This window comes from Sarcophilus harrisii, chromosome 6, assembly GCF_902635505.1.
Source record: "Sarcophilus harrisii chromosome 6, mSarHar1.11, whole genome shotgun sequence".
NCBI classification, from domain to species: domain Eukaryota; kingdom Metazoa; phylum Chordata; class Mammalia; order Dasyuromorphia; family Dasyuridae; genus Sarcophilus; species Sarcophilus harrisii.
Genome location: NC_045431.1, coordinates 153,031,322 through 153,044,665, shown reverse-complemented (window position 1 = coordinate 153,044,665; position 13,344 = coordinate 153,031,322).

Here is a 13,344-nt window from a genome sequence, read left to right as displayed (position 1 = left end):
GATATATCTGGAACCTTTATCTGAGAGACAATAAGAGCAAGAGGCAGTTTTGCTTCTACTTTTTGTATATGCCCAGTGTAGTTTTCAAACTCTCTGAATTAGGATTAAAAGCGCTCAAAAATTTTAATAAACTGCAATTGAGAGACTGCCTCTATAAGTTACCATAAGCTTTCTGAGTTTCAGCCCACACCCAAAGTTTCAACCATAAAATTATTTTGTGTATTATGCAAATGAATGTGAAGGGAAAAGATGAAAAAATAAATTAGAGTTCTTGCAATGGTTCCCCAATGGAATATACACAGAAAGCAGTTGCTCTTTGTTGAAGATATTCTCTAAATCTGTACTAACACTATGGCACAAGAGCCGCCATTAAAATAAAATGTATAATATATATAACATAAATATTAAAATTAAAAATAAAATAAATAAAATTTAAATTTTAAAAATTAAATGAGCCAGACAGCAAAGTTCAAAACAAAGTCATAGATTAAAAGTACACATGTAAGAAATGTTTGACACCTGGACCCATGCCTTGGTCATAAAGCTACTTTACTACTATCATTCCCTATTCCACTGGACAAATTTGTTCTATATGTACTTCTATTAGACATGGAGTTTTCTCTAGACACTGCCCAGAAATTCTCTCTTTCAGATGCTATCTTTTCTAGTGCAGAGCCTTTTCTGCACTTCTGTTATAAATCCATCCTAGCTATAACTAATACTTTTTGAACATTTGTCACCACTTTGCTAATATTTTATTCATTGTGTTTTAATATTAATGTTATTTTAGTGTTTTCTACTTATTTCCCAGAATCCTTGTCTTCCTCAAATACTTTACTAGCTCTAACAATGAATAAATAAGTCACTTAGTCTCATAAAGCCTCAACTTCCTAATACATAAAATTTAGTACCTACATCAGAGGTCTGTAATGAAAATCAAGTGAAAATTGTAAAGCACTTTGCTGTGGAAGGTTGGACAAAGTGCTTTGGATTTGGATTCCAACTCCTCTTTGCCCAGAGAGCATTAATCCAATGGGGTACACAATCTAGAGCTTTTGTCTACGTGGTAACTTAATCAGGGAAAGAATAGATGTCACTGTGCTCTGTAAAAGTCCTCTTTTTGTCAATTCTTTTAGAAAATGTTAAAAACTGACTTCCAGGAGAGAAGATGGTGGAGTAAGCAGGAAATCATAATTCTCCCATGTTTACCTCTAAACAATTACAAAATAGCACCCAAAATCCTGGAACAGAACCATCAAAATGAGAGAGTGAAATAGTCTTTTAGCCCCAAAAGCTTGGATGATGAGTAAAAAAGATCTGTCTCACTTAGCATTCCAGCTAGTCAGTAGTAAGCCCCACTTAGCAAACCACTGAGAGACCCTGAGCCCTAGTTCAGTGCAGTAGGCTAAGACCAGGGCCCCCATCTACTTTGACATAGTCAAGGAAAGGAACAGACTACTCCAGGAATCAAGCATAAAAACAGTTTAGTTAGTTAGTCAACAGTTTAGGAAAAGAAAACTGCCTAAAAAATAGAATTGGCCAAATGGAAAAAGAAATACAAAAGCTAACTATAGAAAACATAAAACTGGGCAAGTGGAAACTAGTAACTCTATGAGGCAGCAAGAATTTAAACATTCAAAAAAATGAAAAAATAGAAAATTTTAAATATCTCATAGGAAAAATAACTGAATAGAGTATAGATCTGGGAGAAAAAATGTCTGAATCATCGAATCACCTGAAAGCCATAATCTAAAGGAAGACCTGAACAATATTTTTCAAGAAATTATTAAGGAAAACTGCTCTGAAATTTTGGAATCAAAGGATGAAATAGGCATTGAAAAAATCCACTAATTACCTCAGGAAAGAAATCCCAAAATAAAAACATTATGGAACCTTATAGCCAAATTACATAATTCAAGTACCCAGGGGGAAAAAAAAAGACAAGTTTTCTTAGAACCACAATCAAGATTACATAGGACTAAGCACCTACAACATTAAAGGCTCAGAGGTCATAGAATATATTTCAGAAGACAAAGGAGCTAGGACTACAAGAATTACCCACTCAATGAAATTAAGCATAACAATAAAACAGAAGAATTTCAAATTTCACAAGGAGAAAACCAGAAATAAACAAAAAAATTGATCTCTAATATCAAGATCAATAGAAGCCTTTACATCCATATATGAGAAGATGATACTTGTAATTCTTAAAAATTATACTACCAATAGTACAGCCAGAAGAAATATACATAGAAAAAATGGATGAAAGGTGAATTAGAGGAAATGTCCTAAAAAATTTTAAGTTGTAAGAGGGCACTGAATGTAAAAGAAAGGGAGGGATAGAATAGAATTATTTCACGTGAAGCATGAAAAATCTATTAGAGGGGAAAATGGACATTGCTTGAAGCTTACTCTCTTCAGTATTGGCTCAACAAGGAAATGATATACACAATTAGTTGAATATAAAAATCTATCTTACCTCAGAGGAAATTAGAAGAGAAGACAAGTAAAGGACAGAGAAGAGTGGGCAGACTGGAGAAGGCAGTAGTTGAAGCAAAACAGTCGAGAAGGAAAAGTGTTAAAGGAGGGACAGAAAACAAACAGGAGGAAAAATAAGATGTAGGAAAATATACAATAATCATAATTGTGAGTGTGAATGGGAATTCTCCCATAAAAAAGAAATGGATAGCAAAATGAATCAAAAACCAGAATCCTATAATTTATTGTTTACATTTGAAGCAGAGAGATGCACAGCGAGTAAAGGTAAAGGGGTGAAGCAGAATCTACTGTTTCAGCTGAAGTTTTAAAAAAAGTGAGTAGTAATTGATTTCAGACAAAGAAAAAGCAAAAATAGAACTAATTAAAAGAGATCGGGAAAAAATTACATCTTACTAAAAGGTATGATAAACAATTAAGCATATCGATACTAAATGTATATGCACCAAGTATTATAGCATCCAGATTCTTAGAGAAGTTAGATGAGTCACAGGTTCATGATTAAATAAGAGATAACATTACAAATTGTAAAATATATAATTTTGATTATATTAAATTAAAAAAGGTTTTGTGCAAACAAAACTAATGCCACTAAGATTAAAAGAAAAGCAGAAATCTGTGAAACAATCTTTACAAATGTCTCTAGGACAGGCTTCACATATACTGGAAACTGAATCAAATGTATAAGAATACAAGGCATTCTCCATCTGATAAATGGTCAAAGGATATGATCAGGCAATTTTAAGATGAATAAATCAGTTTTCTATAAGCATATGCAGAAGTATTCTAACTTTTGATTAAAGAAATGCAAATTAAAACAACTCGTACCATCCATCTCACACCTATCAGATTGGCTAATAGGACAAAAAAATGGAAAATAAATGTTGAGAGAATATGGGAAAATTGGGACACTAATGTACTGTTGGGGGAGTTGTGAACTGATTCAATCATTCTGAAGAGCAATTTAGAACTATGCCCAAAGGGCAACCAAATTACACATAACCTTTGATTTAGCAATACCACTCCTAGGTCTATGTTCCAAAGAGATTATTTTAAAAAATAAAAAATAAAAAAAAAGGAAAAGCAGTTACATGTACACAAATATTTATGGCAGCCCTTTTAATGGTGGCAAAATATTGGAAACTGAAGGGATGCCCATCAATTAGGGAATGGCTAAACAAGCTGTGATATATGGATACTAACAGGAATACTATTGGGCAATTAGAAATGATGAATGGGAAGATTTCAGAAAAACCTGAAGGACACGTAGGATACAAAGTTAAGACAGCAGAATCAAGAAAAAGCATTGTACATAGTAACACTGTGTGATGATCAACTATGAATGACTCAGTTCTTAGCAATACAATGATCTAAGACAAATATTGAGGACTCAGGAAGAAAAATGCTATCTGAAATCAAATAAAGAACTGATGGACTTTGAATGAAAATTGAAGCATACTTTTTTCATTTACTTTATTCTTTTTTGTAAGGTTTTTTCCTTTTGATCTATTTCTTATTTTACAACTGTGACTAATATGGAATTATGTTTCACATGATAGCACATGCATAACCTATATAGCCTTATTTGCAAATGAAAAGCAAGGAATGCTGTAAGGTAAGTGCTAAAGAAATATATTGTGCATATATTTATATATACATATCTATGCATTGTGTTTGTATAGTGTGTAATTGTATATTAATGACACATGTAAGTATGCATGAATGTTTGTGTGTTCATATATCCATATGTGTGCATAAAGGAAACTTGGTTCCCATCTTTTTTTCAAGTTGTGTCAATATCAGTGTAGAAATATTCAAGTAATAAATATGTAGTATTAACAGCAATACTGCTTTATGAGTTTATTTTTATTGTGTTTAAGCAGTAAAATATCAAGGCATTAGTAATCAACTCAAATCATTAAAACCATATCAATGACTTTTCATGAAATACATACTAAATAATTCAGCATACAACAGCATTCCAAACTTGCTTGAGATACTGCATGACAGTAAGGTTCAGGAATAGATAAATCTAATAGTGTTTTCGTGGTAGCATCAGCTAGGGAATGAAGCCAAGCTAGTCTATATATGTTCAGTCCATCTCCAAAAAATTAAATTAATACAAAAAAAAAGCTAGGGGCCTTCTGACATATTGCCTGGGAAACAATTCCAGGATGTATTCAATAAAGAAATAAAATTATCTGTGCTTAAAATAAATGCCACCTTTGGAAGGAGGGGAAAAAAATGTAATTTCCAGAATGAGAATGTTAAATTCCCTTTGGAGATAAAATAACCATAGCAAAATATTTGAAATTTCACATGGCAAAGAAGATGCCAATGGGATTCACAGCTATCCTAGTAGGTGAGTTCTAGGAATGAGTGTGCCAAATTATTTTTGTGACACAATATCAAAATTAGAAAAAGCTGCACAGGAAATTGATCTAAATGCCTTCATCAAAGGTAAATAGCTACTAGCAATTGGGGGAGAGGGAGAGAGAGCAGAAGTTGGAAAGACTTAACTCCACCACAGCTTTAATCTGAAAACTAAATTAACTGCTACTTATATAGAGAATCTGAGGCAAAACTCACAAAAGTGTAAAAGATAAGGCCAGAGATGGTTAAAAATGATAACAATTGGTACCTAAAACAATAGGCATCTTAAGATTGAAAGCCTGAGGTCTATTCACATGAAATCATTAAATTCTCAGAAAAGAAGAAATCAGCAATTATTACTGCAAAAGTTTTCTTGTAGCCAGAATCCCCCAGGTAGGCTTGGAAGGGGAAAATAAGTCCCTGGCTGTGTGTGAGTATGTGTGTGTGTATGTGTGTGTGTGTCTGTCTGTCTCTGTTTCTCTCTCTCTCTCTGTCTTTCTGTCTCTGTCTGTCTCTGTTTCTCTTCTCTTCTTCTTCTTCTTCTTCTTCTTCTTCTTCTTCTTCTTCTTCTTCTTCTCTCTCTCTTTCTCTCTCTCTCTCTTTCATACACACACACACACACACACACACACACACACATACATATACACACACTATATAGCATTCAAAAAGTAAAAGTAAAATATTTTCTGAAGAACAGATAATAAACTCTTTTCTTTCTTCCAGCTTAATTTTTGTTGCTGAGGGGTAGGGAGTAATATCAGAAAATGGCCAAGTTTTTTTTTTAATTGATTCTATTTTTGCACAAGTAAAAGCCACACATCCTTCAATAGTGCCCTCATTTTTCTGATCTTACTCATCTTCTAATTGTAATGCTAACTATTAGTGAATAATTCAAGACTATATACAAGAGTGGAACTCTCCCATTTGCCCAATACAATGTTCATCCTGTTGTTCTTTTAAATTCAGTTGAATTTCAATGAGAGATGGCAGAACAGTATAGGCAAAGAGCCAGAAAAGAGGTGGCTAAACCCTAGAATTAAATGCATATGTGCATATCTCAGCTGTTACCATTTTTAAAGCAAACTCTTAATATCTTGATTTTCAAGCTTTGGAAAAAATGGATATTTTCAAGTATTGTAGAGGAGGGAGAAGAAAAGAAGGAGGGGGGAAAGGGAAAAATATGTAATGTTATGTATATTCACACACATATACTGAAACTTTGAAAAATATAAAATTCAAAATTATATTTATACTGAAATTTGATAGCTGATCATAAAAAAAATCACAATAGAATTTTAAAGGCAGAGAGTTGAGCATTTAATGGACAGAATTTATCAGGAATGGTTAGGAGATTTGATGAGATTCAATGAGTTGAAGTCCTTGTTTGGGACTGGAACAGTGTGAAAACTACTTCAGTAGTGATTATCTCCCTTGGAGGGATGATTTGATTAGGTTACATTATTGTGAATGAAGTTGTTTGAACTGGCTTTTAAAAGGTATCAGAATTGGGATGCAAAGGGGCATTCATCCAGAAATTATCAAAGACCTGCTCTTGTACTTCTCTAGGGATAACATCTTTACTGTCAAACTCAGAGATGGCAGCTCTGGAGATAGGGTGTATTTGGTGGAAAGGAGGAAGTTCCTGAAGTCCAGTTTCCTTCAGAAATTCAGGAAGGACAAATGATGAAGCACATAATGCTAGAGCTGGAAAAGTAGTAAGAACAGAACCACAACCAATCAACAAGCAATTACTAGGCATCTTCCATGTGCCATGCACTAGGGTTGCAAAGATAAAAGGAAAATTTCTACTCTCAAGGAGTTTATATCCTCTCAGAAAGATAAATTCACGTAAAACTGTATGATAAATAATCACAAAATTGTTTAGTTAGTTGATTTGTTATCTATCGTGTTCAAAGAACTTTTGTTCATCCACATGGAGGTTAGAAGAAGGAATACAAGGAAACTCTCGATAACAAAATAAGCACAATACCCTTTGATCCAGCAGTATTACTACTGGGCTTATATCCCAAAGAGATCATAAAGAAGGGAAAGGGACCTATATGTGCACAAATGTTTGTGGCAGCCCTCTTTGTAGTGGCTAGAAACTGGAAACTGAATGGATGTCCATCAGTTGGAGAATGGCTGAATAAATTGTGGTATATGAATATTATGGAATATTATTGTTCTGTAAGAAATGACCAACAGGAAGATTTCAGAAAGGCCAGGAGAGACTTACATGAACTGATGCTGAGTGAAACAAGCAGGGCAAAGAGATCATTATATACTTCAACAACAATATTATATGATGACCAGTTCTGATGGACCTGGCCATCCTCAGCAATGAGATGAACCAAATCATTTCCAATGGAGCAGTAATGAACTGAACCAGCTACACCCAGCGAAAGAACTCTGGGAGATGACTAAGAACCATTACATTGAATTCCCAATCCCCATATTTTTGCCCACCTGCATTTTTTATTTCCTTCACAAGCTAATTGTACAATATTTCAGAGTCTGATTCTTTTTGTACAGCAAAATAACGGTTTGGTCATGTATACTTATTGTGTATCTAATTTATATTTTAATATATTTAACATCTACTGGTCATCTTGCCATCTGGGGGAGGGGGTGGGGGTAAGAGGGGGAAAATTGGAACAAGAGGTTTGGCAATTGTCAATGCTGTAAAGTTACCCATACATATAACCTGCAAATAACAGGCTATCAAATAAAAATAAAAAAAATAAGCACAAAGTTTGGAGGGAAGCCACTAGCAGTTGGGAAGAACACAAAAAGTTTCATAGGTAGTGTATGAGTGAAAAATGAAGCTAATGAAGTGAACAAATAAGAGAAAAAAAGGAAGTCTCCCAGACATGAAAGTCAGCCAATGGCAAAGCACAAAGATGAGAGATGGAGTATCAGGTGTAAAGTAGGGGAAGAAGGCTAGTTTGGAAACTGTGGGAAAGGCTGAAGAGTTCAGTCAGATATATGTTGTGAAGGGTTTTTTTAATAGTTTTTTTATTTACAAAACATATGCATGGGTAGTTTTTCAACACTGACCCTTGCAAAGCCTTCTGTCCCAACTTTTCCCCTCCTTCCCCCCCACTCCCTCCTCTAGATGTCAGGTAGTTCAATAAAGTATATGTTAAATACAATATATTTATAAATATTTATACAGTTATCTTGCTGCTCAAGAAAGATCAGATCTAGAAAGAAGGTAAAAATAGCCTGAGAAGGAAAACAAAAATGCAAGCAAACAATAACAGAAAGGAGAGAAAATGCTATGTTGTGGTCCACACTTATTTCCCATAGTTCTCTCTCTGGGTATAGCTGATTCTCTTCTTTACTGAACAATTGGAACTGATTTGGATCATCTAATTGTTGAAGAGAGCCACGTCCATCAGGATTGATCCTCATATAGTATTGTTGTTGAAGTGTATCTCCTGGTCCTGCTCATTTCACTCAGCATCAGTTCATGTAGGTCTCTCCAGGCCTCTCTGAAATCATCCTGCTGGTCATTTTTTACAGAACAGTAATATTCCATAACATTCATATGCTACAATTTATTCAGCCATTCTCCAATCAATGGGCATCCATTCAATTTCCAGTTTCTAGCCACTATAAAAAGAGCAACCACAAACATTTTTACACATATGGGTCTTTTTCTCTTCTTTAAAATCTCTTTGGGGTATAAGCCCAGTAGTGACACTGCTGGGTCAAAGGGTATGCACAGTTTGATAACTTTTTGAGCTTAGTTCCAAATTGCTCTCCAGAATGGATGGGTCCATTCACAGTTCCACCAACAATGTATTAGTGTCCCATTTTTCCCACATCCCCTCCAACATTCATCATTATCTTTTCCTGTCATCCTAGCCTATCTGAGACGTGTATAATGGTACCTCAGAGTTGTCTTAATTTACACTTCTCTGATCAATAATGATTTGGAGCAACTTTTCATATGACTACAAATAGTTTGTGAAGGGCTTTAAAAAACCACCAGAGAAAATTATTTTTGTTTAGATCCAGTAAAGAGTCATTGAAGTCTACTAAATAGCAGAATAATGTGGTTAAGTAAAAACAGTGTAGAAAATTAAACCTCAACTTTGCCTTCTGCTCGTACTATTAGTTATATAGGTCTGATGGGGAAAGTATTGACTCTAATAATGGATTTCCTTTTGGAGTGAGCCCAGACCTTTAAAGAGATCTACCAGAATCTGTAGACCTACAAAACTTGCTAAACCAGAAACTGGGAATCAACCGAATGTGTATGTGGAGGTAGAGGAGTCAGAAGAAGGAAAGGAGGTTGTCTCTCTAGTAATCCCTTGTCCTGAGCTAGCTATGCTCACCTCCCTAGGGTAGGATTCTGCCAGAAAAAGGAAACATTGGAATGCTCTTCATCACAATGGTTTATTAACCTTGCAGGGGAAGTTCTAGAGACAAGAACGGCTGGGCAGTGTGTCCAGGAGGACACACACACACACACACACACACACACACACACACACACTTTAACCAGCAGTAATTAAGGGAAAGGGATGAGGTGCTAGTCCACAGAGGAGGACAGAAAGCACCAAGTTGCTAGAAACCTTCTTCCCATGTACCATCAGTGTGGGGCCTTCTCCTGTTAATGGCAGCCCTGAGCTCTAGAGCCTTTTATCCTCTCACAGGGTCTTCTCAGGAGAGGTGCAGGAACAGAGCTCCAGCCAGGGCATTTTTCAAATGACACCAGTGTTCTCTCTGGTGGACCAATTTTATTTGCTCATCAACTGGCCCACATTCACAATATATAATATTTTTCCCGTGGCTTTTTGTTCTGGACATCTGATTTCATTGGTTAGAGAAAAGGAGGAAAATACTCTCCATAGATACATATTAAAATAGGAAATCTGCAAATTAGGACCATGGAGAGTTATCTGAAGCTCTGAAAGGAAGGAAAGAAGGAAGGAAGGTAAGATGGAAGAAGGAAGTTAGAGAGGGAGGGAGGGAGTTAGGAAGGAAGAAGGGAGAGAGGAAGGGAGGAAGGAAAAGAGGGAGGAAAGAAGAGAGGGAGGAAGGAAAGGAGAAAGGGAGGGAGGGAAGGAAGGATGGAGAGAAGGAGGAAAAAAGAGAAGGAAAGAAGGGTGGAAGGAAGAAAGGGAGGGAGGTAAGGAGGAGAAAAGAAAGAGAGAGAGAAAAGAAGGGAGAGAGGAAGGATGAGGGGGAGAGTGGAAGGGAGCAAAGGAGGAAAGGAAGGAGGGAAGGAGAGAGGTTAAGAAAGGAAAGAAAGAAGGGAAGGAAGAGAGGAAATGAGAGAGGGATGGGGATGGAAAGAGGGATGGGGAATGGAGGGAGGAAGAGAGAATAAAAGAATGGAAGGGAGAAAGGGAGGAAGGAAGAAAAGATGGAAGGATGGAAGAAATGAGGAAGGGAAGGAGAGAAGGAGGAAACAAGGAAAAGGGGAGGAAAGAATAAAGAGAATTAAGATTCTTATATATGATTTAATATATTTTATAATTTCCATCAGTATTTTTTTTAATCTGTGTCAATATTAGAAGAGGGAAGTATAATAGAAAATGTGATAAACTTGAAATTAAGCGATACCTAAGTTCAAATCCCAACTTTGAAATGTGTCAGCCAAGTATCTTTGGGCCCAGGTTTCCTTATCTGTCCTGTCTACTTTAACAAGGTTATTATAAAATGTAAGTGAAACAATGTTCACAAACTTTATACCCTTATCTTAGTGACAGCTATGATTTCAGTCCTATCCTCAATTATTATCTCTAAGATAAAACTAGGTTAATCATAACTACATTGCTGGTGTCACTTTATTAAATAATATATTCAGAACTAAACTTCTTGGTCTTTCTGAATTCCTAGTTTCTAGGAAGCTCATGGTAATATAGTCATCCTTCTTGAATAACTTGAAATCATCTTTGGTTTATTCCCTGCTCATTTATTTTCTTCTGTGTCAAAAATATTTTTTATCTATGTCTTTCTTTCCATTACCACCACTGTCTCACCATTTTAATTCTTCATTACATTTCACCTAGACCCTTACTTGTTCTTCCCCATTCTATCCACACTTCTAAAAGTAATTAATCATTTTAGAGTGTAGCTTTGAACAGAACAGTCTCTTGTTCAAAATTCTTCCCCAGCTTCCAGTTATCTTTTAAATAAAGTCTGTAATCAGCCTATATTACTTTACTTTCCCTCTATATACTCCTGTGTCTCATACTGTTGACATATGGAGTCCGCCTTCCTCACACTTCATCTTAAGAATATCATGCAAACTACCTTAAGAAAGGGTCATATGGAAGGGTTGTATTAATATGCATTTCTCTGAATATTAATGATTTTATATATGTTTCAAGTAGTTATTAATAATTTGTATTTGTAATTTGTTCAGAACATAATTGTTAAAGTTTTCATATTAGGAAATGGTTCTTAATCTTATTTATTTGTGACATTGTCTCCAGTCCTCACTAAATCTCATAAATTGCAGCAAAAGCCTAAAAGACTAACATAATTCTGATGAATTAATGGAGAATGATAATCTCTAATTTACTCACTCAACTCTCCCCTCTAGTTCCCATGCTCTGGCAGGGCATTCAAGCCAGCTTGAGCTCTATAATCTCCCTTGTTGCTGCTTCAGCTTGCTGGTACATACTAATCTTGTCTTCATTCCACCATTCTCTGGCAACAAACAATAATCCTCAATTCTCCCTGCCCACTTTCAGAAAAAGAGAAATATGAAAAAAGTGAGAATATGCTTTGCCTGCTGCAGCACTTAACCAGAAAGCAATAAAGACAGAGAGAACAAGAGCATCACTATGTATGTGGAGGTGCACCAGGCCCAAAGGAAAGGCATCTAGCTGGGACTAATTCTGTCCTCGCTCACTCCACCTCCAGAGCTTTTTGGTGTAAGGATTGAGGGCAATGAAAAATTAATTGCCAATTAGGGAAAGTTTTAACTGAAAGTTCAAAAGAAAAGTCCTGTGGTCCTTATGCCACGGTGGCAAAGCAGATAATGTTTTCTCCCTAATGTCATTTCCACTGATAAAATAATTTGTTTCTGATATTTGACAGTGCCAAAAACTCTAGGAACAAGAACTTTGGCAGGTGGCCACATGCATCTATAAGCATTGGTTCCCAGAATGAAGGTTCTAGACTAGAACCAGTGCTGGTCCTGAGTCTCATGACCTCTTGGCTATCTGCATCTGGTATAAGAATGAATGGTGGTCTGGGTGGCAATGGCAATTTTATCTTCCTAGTAGATGCTGGCTCTTATCTCTCAGGGCTTGCCTGCTCCATTTGTGACAATTGGTTGACATTTAGTAAGATTAGCTGGCTCCCTCTCCAGAGGAATTGTCTCCTTGGATGATTATAAGTACAGGGATGGAAGCAGGATCTACAGGACTTCATACATGTCATCATCCCACGGCATTGGGTCATTGGATACTGTGCTTCTGCCTACCATCCCTAAAGTTTTATTTGTGTCAACAAATACATTTGCCTGAACAATTACTGCTTTCACATATCTGGCTTGAATTTTACCATTTGAAGTGCTCTTTTTTCTTTAATGGTAAGATAAAAGACATTTAGAAGAATCCCATAGTTCTGAACTCTGCCTAGAAGGCAAGATCTAATTCTTCCCCACACAGACAGGTCATAAGACTTAGGGAAGAGGTACATGGATCCAATTTTCTGAACACATTCCTTTTTAAAATTTAACACCTCCCTTCAGAGTCTCATGAGAGAACCAGCTACAATAAGATTTCAACTTCATAGGACCATGAATACACAACTCCTAATTTTAGCTACCTGCAACAATACAAAAACTAGTCGTCTTCTGGAACCTGTAACTGATTTTAAATAGCTTTCAGAAATAGGTCTTCAGGAAATTCCCAAAGTCAATGAAGTTGCTATAGAGAGAATTTCCAGAATGGGTCCATTTGAAGATGTCCTCAATGAAAATTTATCTGATGGTTTAAATTTCTCTTTTTAATTCTTTTAGAGGTGAAAGCCCATTTATCCTCAAACCCCTCTGTAGAGGAAATCCTGATATAAAGTATAGTGATACAATAAGTTTATAGTTCCCAAAATGAACCACTGTTCACAATTTCCAAATCTAATTCTCACTTCCATTCCCAATCTCTTCCTTTATATTCTTCATCTCAAGTGAATTTAATGAATTTTTTGAATGAAACCTCTAGATTGGGGACTATATGTCCCATCCATGGCCTATTACTCCCGGAATTCATCAGTACTGTTCTTTCTACTTTCAGTGTTACTAAGTCCATCAGTCACCTCCTTTGTCTTTAAACATTGTCCTTAAAAATCCAAAAGCACTGTCTCTTATTGCTGAAAGTGATGAACTAGTTTACTCTCATTTTCTTTATGCCAACAGTTCAGCTTTGCTAGGATCACAGACAATATCCTGAAAATCTTTCCTCACTGAGTAATCCCTTGCAGTCAATGGGAACCCTCCTCTCTGTC